The sequence below is a fragment of the Leptonychotes weddellii genome, chromosome 3 (assembly GCF_054177405.1).
Source record: "Leptonychotes weddellii isolate Sample4059 chromosome 3, ASM5417740v2, whole genome shotgun sequence".
Taxonomy (NCBI): Eukaryota; Metazoa; Chordata; class Mammalia; order Carnivora; family Phocidae; genus Leptonychotes; species Leptonychotes weddellii.
Window position 1 is genome coordinate 3,637,055 of NC_138371.1, and position 9,590 is coordinate 3,646,644.

Sequence of the window (9,590 nt, forward strand, 5' to 3'; positions counted from 1 at the left end):
TCTATCAGTACATCTTTCCTTTCTGTGATCTCATAGACTTGAGGAGTACGGGTCAGGGACTTTGCAAGGCCCCTTAATTTGGGTTTGTCTGATATTTTCTCATGATTAGACTGGGGTCATGGATTTGGGGGAAGAATCCATGGAGATGCAGTGATCTTATCATATCACAAGGGACACGATATCAGTGTGACTTATCACAGGAAATCCTAACCTTGATCACTTGGTCAAGGTGGCATCTGTGAGGCTTCTCCATTGCAGTATTAGGATTTTTCCTTTCCATACTTTGTTTTTTGGAAGCCAGTCTTTACATCTGCCCACTTAAGGGTAGAGGATTTTCAGCTCCACTTCTGGGAAAGGGAATTCTATCTCTCTGATTTGGAATTCTTCTGAAAGGAAGACTTGTTTCTTCTCTCCCATTTCTTTATTCAATTCTTTATTTACACCAGTGTGGAGTAATGTGTGATTACTTTATGCTGTATGTTATAATCCAATATTACATTATCTATTTTGTTGCCAAAATTGTTCGAGCTTTGGGCACTGGGGCCTCTTTCAGGTCATTCTTCCTCAGTTCTAAGGGTGAAACTGGGCAAGAAAGTCCAAACGCTTTGTAGGATCCCCCATAACCCTGCCCACACCCCTCTCCACATACATCCTAACACTCATAATGAATACTGAAGTAGGGATCTTTGGCCATATTCAAAGTTTCCAAAACTATCTTTTAAAATAAAAATTTATTTAGTTAATCTTATAACTAAAGTAAATTCTTCCCTTGGTAAACAGAAATCAACTTTGAGTTACAAATACCTCCAAACATGAGATAGCTCAAGTGAAATTCTCACTACACTACTGCTATGAGCTTTGTTGAACAGCAACTGAAGTATTACCCTTACACCAGTCAGAGGAAAAGAGACAGTGCACTCAGGAAATTCACTTTTAAATAAGCTACATTTGTAAAACATTATCCTAGGGGCGCCTGGGCTCAGTCAGTTAAGCAACTGACTCTTGGTTTCAGCTCAGATCATGATCTCAGGGTCATGAGATCAAGCCATTCATTGGGTTCTGTGCTTAGCACAGAGTCTGCCTGGGACTCTCTCTCCCTTCCTTCTCCCCATCCCCCCTGCTCTCTCTCTCTCTCTTTCTCTAAAATAAATAAATAAATTTTCAAAAAATGGAACATTATCCTAAGAATTATAATTCTACTGAGCTTCCATTTGAGTATTTGTATAATCACTTAACTATAGCATCAAAATCAAATAAGACAAATTCAGTATTACTTTCGAAGAGAGACAAAACTTTACTGTTTCTGGATCAATAGAAAATATTGTTAAATAACAGTAAGAAAAATACTGTTGTACCATCTACAAATAAGATAGGATGGAAACAACTGACTAATAAAATTCACATTTGTATAATATATATTTATAAAACACCATCCAAAAAATTATGAATCAAGTCTCCATTTGAGATGTTATATAGTTACTTAACAACAGTAAAAACAAATTAAAACAAATTTCAAAATTATTCTAGAAGAAAGACAAAATAAAATTCTTGCCATGTTTTTGGATGATTTTAGTGGACTTGTTAACAACAGTAAAGATACTATAATTGCACTATCTACAAATAAAATAAAATGGAATCAAGTAATTTATGAGTCACATTTAAATAATCTGCAGTTATAAAACATTATCTAAAAATAATAAAATCCTATCAATTTTCCATTTGGGCCAATAAAAACTAACAGCAGTAAAACTAAAAAGAAAAAAACAAAAATTATTTTGGTAGAGAGAAAAGTGCCTTGCTGTGGTTCTGGATCTTCAGAAGCAACCTCACTGAAGGTGGGGGCAACTCAGAAGCAATTCATTTCTGCTTTCAGGCTTCGTGGACAGTGCTTGGTGTAGACATATTTCTCTGTAACTCAGGAGAAGATGTACTGGGCAAGGTGGCCCCATGGGTGGGGAAGACTCCCTAGGCAGTTTTTTCCTCCTGTTCTAGAATCTGGGGAAGGACAAAGTCCTCCTCCCAGAAGCTGCCCCCCGACCCCAGGGCTCCTGGAACCCATGGCATCTGACAAATAATGATGGAGCTCGGTCCAGCTGCACCCCATACTCTGGCAAGGTTGGATCAAAGCCACACCCTCCTTCTCATGTTCAGTGAACGTTTGCCATGTGGGGATGGGACTGACCTAGTGGAGGCTCTTGCCCCAGGGCCTTGAACCCTGGACCCCCACCGGCCACAGCCCCAGTGCTCCTGCTTTCTCATCAGGTCTGCCAAATGCCCCATCAGCAAGAGCAGGGACAGATGGATACTTGAGAAACCTTTAAAATTCTTCCCCAATATTTTTGGTCTCAAATAAGCACTCAAATAAGCATTTTTTAAGTTGTGTGGGGGTCTCTCCACCAAACGCATTTTCCTGAGCTTTTTCTCTTGGAAAATAAGCTGCCTTGGTTAATAGCCAGTGAACCCTTCCAATTTTTCCAAAAGAACTTTGGCTTGTATTTCATAGGTGTCATATGCGACACCTTCACATGTGTGACTGCTCCTATCATGTGCTTTGGAAGACTCTCCTTTACCTTGACAGGTAAATCAGATAACTGGTGAACATTCTTTCTTTTCCATGATGCAGTTCAAAAGGACACAGCCTCTTCCTTCAGACTGTGATTTTCTAACTGTGGTAAAGCTTTCTCAGGGTAATGACCTCTTGTGTGATCTTTAAGGGCATCGATTGTTTTATCTGCTTCAGTTAATCTAGTACATATTTGGATCCTTTTTTCCTCAAGAGTTTTTACATAGGTATTTAACTTGATCACATCAATCCGTGTCTTTAGAATCCGTGGATTCATCTATGACACAATCAGATCCCTGTTAATGGCTCGGAGGAAACTCGCCCTAATGAACCCTGCCACCTTTCTCCCTCAGTTCCAGAATCCAGCTCTGTACAAGGATTAGAACCCTGGGATCAGAGTTTCCACAAGGTGCAACCCAGTTTCCCAAACTAGTTTCCCTATATCACCCTTGTCTGTCCCAACATCCCATGACACTGATTAACATGTCCCCAAAACAGCATTTCAGGGCACACAATGGGAAAGATAGATGTGCAATCATTGTAGGTGTTTAACAAGGCATGTGAACTTGGATTTGGGAAACTGCCCCATCCATGTAGAGGACATAGCACAGCATCTGACTCCCAAACAGTGCCCAGTCTTGGAGAATGGGTCTGCTCTGTCCCCCAGGACTCTCTTCTTTGGCTTGAGTGTCCTGTAGATGCCCCCAGCCTTCTTGGGAAAATATTCCTAAGATCTTGTCTATGACAGGGAATGACTCCAGCCCTTCTTGAACCCTTTGGATCTGACTAGAACCAGGTTTTTCCATAGTTAATGGCTTTCCACATGTGACCTCCCTCTCTCTGTGAGCCTCACAACCAGAAAGTTGAGAAGGAAACTCCAACATGACTTTGATGGACTTCTGGTGTTAGCTGGACATGTAAAGAGCTTGGAAGTCAGTGTTCCATCCTTGAAATAAGAAAAGCTGGATGAACTGAATAAACAACTTTTCTTGGACCCTTCAGAGAACTGAGGTCTCGGGGCAAACCACCACCCTGACATCTGAAGAAATACGTGCCCTGAGGAGATGGAGGACCTTATATTGACTAACCTGGAGCAGAAATCACCAGATGCCATAAGCCAATAGGAGCATTAAGGTAAGAATTTTGAGGAATTGCTTGACTCTGAGTGTGGTATACTGAGTGAGAAGCTCCTGGGGGCCATAGTTTTAGAGAAGGCCCCACATTTCTTCAGGTTTTTCCTCCAGGAACTCCAACAAACTCTCATGGAGAGGACTGGGTGAATGCAAAAGGAATACCCCCGGTACTTCTCATGGTCCTGATAGGAGGAAGGAAGGAAGGAGTGTGTAATCCAACCAAAAACTTCCTCCTTAAGGAACAAAGCCTTCATCCTGGGAAGGACATTTCCAAATAGCAGCAGAGACACCCCATCCAGTGTGTGATTCAACCCCGTCCCCATTCCCTAAACCACCTGCTTAGGCCTCCAACCATAATACTAGTGGACAATAGCTGAATTACTGTCAGAGACAGACTCTGAGGAGAAGCACAAAGGGAGACAAGAACAGTTGAGTTCAGTGATGCCAGCCCCCCAACAACACTGTTCTACGTTCAGCTACCATGGCACATTAACTGAGGAATTGCATAAAGCACAGGCTTCACCACTGACTCTCCAGTCCACAGACCATGACATAAATAATAACATGCATCACATCAGTCCTGAATCCTATCACTTCTTCCAGAGTCTATGGTGGATGGTCACTCTCTTACCCAGTGCTTCATGGACAGCAAAGTGTCTATTTCTGTTGCCTCCTGTGTCCCAGTGATAAAACCATGCAGTATTTACAAAGAATGGATAATCATTGTTTTAAGATTTTATTTACTTATTTGAGAGAGGGGGGTTGAGGGGGGAGAGAGCATGAGTGGGGGGAGAGGCAGATGGTGAGGGAGAAGCAGATTCCCCACTGAGCAGAGAGCCCAATGTGGGGTTTGATCCCAGGACCCTGGGATCATGACCTGAGCCAAAGGCAGACACTTAACCAACTGATACACCCAAGCACCCAAGAATGGATAATCAAAAGAGGAAATTGGCCAACATACATGAGAGTGCATGGAATAAATGAAAGTGGTTTGTTCAAGAAAGATTCAAATGGAACAAGAATGGATTTATAGAAGAAGCAGATGACCACGGCAATTGGCACCACTGCCACGAAGAGGCCCCACCTGTGAACCAGGCACTTAGAGAGGCACACTGCTCAACACACCTGAGGACAGCGGTTCTTACAAAAATGATGAGGATTTCCCAGTGCCATGGTGCTGGATCAATTTCACGCTAAAGGAACGCCCAGAGATATTTCATGACATTATAAAAGCAAAGGAGAAAATGTTGGCGGCTGATCAAAATGGCAACTTACCGAAGCACAGAGAAGACCTCAGTACCTACAGAAGTTATATGTGAGAAGAAGGCAAGCACTGTTCACACACTGTCAGAGACAGACTCTGAGGAGAAGCACGAAGGGAGACAAGAACAATTGAGTTCAGTGATACCAGCTTGATAAAAAACTTGATAGTTTTTTACAAAGAATGAAACACTAATTCTTAATGTTTCTAATGTTTTACATTATGGTACTCTAAGTAAATATTAGTTTTACTATTTTTTTTCATTTTCCTATACATTGGTAACCAACGGCATGAGAGTTTTTAATGTTTTGACAAAATATTTTTAAAGTTCATGGAACCATCATATTTTTCACATTGATTATTGAGATCACTCTATGTGGTTTCATCTTCCATGGTCATTTCTAGAGCCCTACACAACTATACAAAGCAAGGATACCTGTATATGAACAATCACTTTATTTTTTTTTTTTAAAGATTTTATTTATTTATTTGAGAGAGAGAATGAGATAGAGAGAGCATGAGAGGGGGGAGGGTGAGAGGGAGAAGCAGACTCCCTGCTGAACAGGGAGCCCGATGCGGGACTCGATCCCGGGACTCCAGGATCATGACCTGAGCCGAAGGCAGTCGCTTAACCAACTGAGCCACCCAGGCGCCCCATTCACTTTATTTTTTTTATTTAATTTTTTAAGTAGGCCTCAGGTACCCCTGAACAATCACTTTAAATGCAAATGGTCCAAACACAACAGATAAAAGACAGAGACCGTCAAAGTAGATTCAAAGGAAATAAAAGGACTCAAATACATGCTATCCATAAGAAACACATTTTAAATATAAAGACTCAAATACAGGGGCGCCTGCGTGGCTCAGTCTATTAAGTGACCAACTCTTGATTTTGGCTCAGGTCATGAACTCAGGGTCATGGGACTGAGCCCCACATCGGGCTCTGCCCTCAGCGGGGAGTCCTCTTGTGATTCTCTTTCTCCCTCTCTCTCTCTGCCCTTCCTCTCACTCATGGAGGCATGTGTGCATTCTCTCTCTCTCATTCTCTCAAATAAATAAATAAATCCTTTAAAAAAAAAAAAGACTCAAATACATTGGGTATTAAAAATGAAGAAAGATATACCATAGGTATAATCTAAAAAATGCTAGAGTAGCCACATTAGCCTCAGACAAAGCAGAATTCAGAACAAGGAAAATTATCAGGAGCAAAGAGAGACATTATATAATGATAAGTGATCAATTCTTATGGAAGACAGCAATCCTAAACATGTATGCACATAATAATAGGATGGCAAAATACAAAATACAAAAAGCAAAACCTTATAGAACTGAAAGGAGAGATCGATAAATTCACAATCATAGCTGGAGACTTCAACATCCCTCTCTCAGTGATTGATAGACAAAGCAGGTAGAAAAAAGGAAGGAAGTAAATGACCTGAACAGCACTACCAATCAACCTGACCTAATTGACATCCAACAACATTAGAGTATACATTCATTTCAAGAACACATAGAACATTCACTAAGATAGACTACGTTCTGGGGCATAGAACACGCCTTAACAAATTTTAAAAGTTAGAACTCACACAAAATACATTCTCAGACCATAACAAAATTAAGCTGGAAATCAGTAACAGATAGAATACTGGAAAATCCCCAAATATTTGGAAATCATACAATACTCTTGTAAGTAACTAATGAGTCAAGAAAGAAGTCAGAAAAAAAAATATTTTGAACTAGGAGAAAATGAAAATAAAACAAAAATTTGTTTGATGCGTGAAATCAATGCTTAGAGGAAAATTTATAGCATTACACGCATATTTTAGAGAAATATATTTAAAACCAATAATCTAAACTTTCACTTTGGTAAAATAAGGAAAGAAGAACAAATTAAACCTAAATGCAAGTAGAGGAAGGAAATAATAAAAATGAGAACAGAAATCAATGAAATTTACAATAGAAAAATAGTAGACAAAAACAACAAGCCAAAAGCTGGTTCTTTGGAAAGACCAGTAAAGTTAATAAAACCTCTAGCCATGCTAATCAAGAAAAAAGAGAGAAGACACAAATTATTAATACCAAGAATGAAAGAGGGGTAAAAATAAACATGTAGATCTATGGAACAAAAGAGAGAGCTCAGAAATAGAACTCCAAGAATATGGTCAATTGATTTTCAATAAATGTGCAAAGGAAATTCAAGGACAAAAGGATAGTTTTCAACAAATGGTGCTGGAAAAACTTGATGTCCATACGTAAAAAATAAGCCTTGATCCATCTGCCACCTCATATAAAACTTAAGTCAGTGGGTCATAGACCTAAATGTAACATGTAAAACTGTAAAGCGGATAGAAAAAAAATCACTGGAGGGGGCACCTGGGTGGCTCAGTCAGTTGAACATCTGCCTTTGGCTCAGGTCATGATCTCCAGGTCCAGGGATTGAGCCCTGCATGGGGCGCCCTGCTCAGCAAGGAGTCTGTTTCTCCTTCTCCCTCTGCCTCTCCCCCTGCTTGTGCTCTCTTTGTCTCTTTCTCTCCTCTCAAATGAATACATAAAATCTTTGAAGAAAAAAACACAGGAAACAAATCTGTGACCATGTGTTAGGCAAAGAGGTCTTCAATAAGATAATGAAAGCACAATCTATAAAAAAGAAAAAGGGGAGGGATGCCTGGGTGGCTCCGTCAGTTAAGTGTCTGCCTTTAGCTCAGGTCATGATTCAGGATCCTGGGATCAAGTCCCGTATTGGGTTCCTTGCTCAGCGGGGAGCCTGCTTCTCCCTCTGCCTGCCTCTCTCACTCTCTTATTCTCTCTGACAAATAAATAAATAAAATATTTTTTTAAAAAGGAGAAAAACTGGACATCATCAAAATTTCAAAACATTTGTCCTATGAAAGAGAAGACAAGCCACTTACTGAGAGGAAATATTTGTAAGTCATGTAACTGACCATGAACCTGTATCAAGAATATATAAACAACTCTCAAAATTCAACCAAAACAATTTTTTAAATGGACAAAATTTAAACAGACACTTCACCAATGAAGATACACAGGTGGAAAATAAGCACATGAAAAGATGCTCAACATCGTTCCTCCTTAAGAAAATACATATTGAAACCACAATGAGCTACCATTACATGCTTAACAGAATGATTACAATTTTTTTTTTTTGAACGGACAATACCAAGTGCTTGCACGGATGCAGAACAACTGGAATTCTCACACATTGCTTGCGGGAATCAAAATCAGACAGCTTTTCAAAGCAATTTGGCAGTTTCCAATAAAGTTAAACATACTCTTCCCATATAACTCAACTAGCCACTTTGAAGTTCTTACCCAAAAGAAATGAAAACATGTCCACAAAAAAACAAAACAAAACAAAAAAAACCCCACAAAAATCCTGTACTGGAGTGTTTATAACATCTTTACTTCTGATTGGCAAAAGCTGAAAACAACCAAAGATTCCCTCAGTGGGCAAATGAGTGAACAAACTGTGATACATCCATTCAACGGAATATTGCTCCTCCATGAAAGGACCAGGCTATTGATACATGCAGCAACAGGAATGAATTGCAAATGTTCTATACTAAGTGAAAGAAGCCAGACTCAAAAAACTACCTACAGCATTATTCTATGTATTTGATCTTTTGGCGAAAACCTAACTAACTATAAGGACAGAGAACAGATCAATGTGACTATGAAGAGCAGCTGGGGGACTTGGGGTAGGGGTGAAGCTGCTCTCTCTCCTGATTGCACTGGTGGTTCCCTGATGATGCATTTGCCAAAACACATAGAATTGCACACCAGAAAAAGTGAATTTTACTTTATGTAAATTTTTAAATAACCTTAAGAAGTCAAGGTCCATTGTAAGTATCCACTAATTTATGCACTCAGTGTTTACCAAGTGACTATTTTATGATGCAGACTTTGCTGGATTCTGTGCAGTGGCAAACAAAATAGATATGGTCTCCACTCTCTAAACCCACTGTCTAATGTACGAGTTGGCAAACTACAGCCCAGGGGCCAAATCCAGCCCACCCCTTATTTTTGTAAATAAAGTTTTATTGGAACACAGCCATGTCCATCTATCTGTGTATTGCTATGGCAAAGTTTAGTTGTCACAGAGACCTATGGCCCACAAAACCTAAAACATTTACTATTCATCCCTTTAAAGAAAATGTTTGCCAACTCCTAATATAGGGGGTCTCAAACTTTATATTGACCTAGTATCTTTTGGGTGCCTGTTAAACTCAAGTTCTATCTAGAAAATTTCTAACTGAGGAGGTTTGGAGCAAACCCAACCATCTAGATTTCTAGATGATTCTAAAGCAAGTGGATCTGGACCTCACTTGGGAAAAGCTATTTCAGAAATACAGACATGAAGCAAAGAATGGCAATTGAGTGAATCTTGTTTGCAGGGTTCAACTACAATTCATACATTAAACTCAAGCTTGACAGCCTGGCCCTTTTAGAAGTTGTTTTAACTATTTGAAGGTGGCACCCTCTGGGTAAAACAATATTTTGAAAACAGATGTTTCAGAAGAATTATGGGCACGGGGTTATTTTACTCACCTTATCTCCCATTATGAATACATATAAAACTGTTCAAGAATTTGGTAATAAAACCACACATTATTTT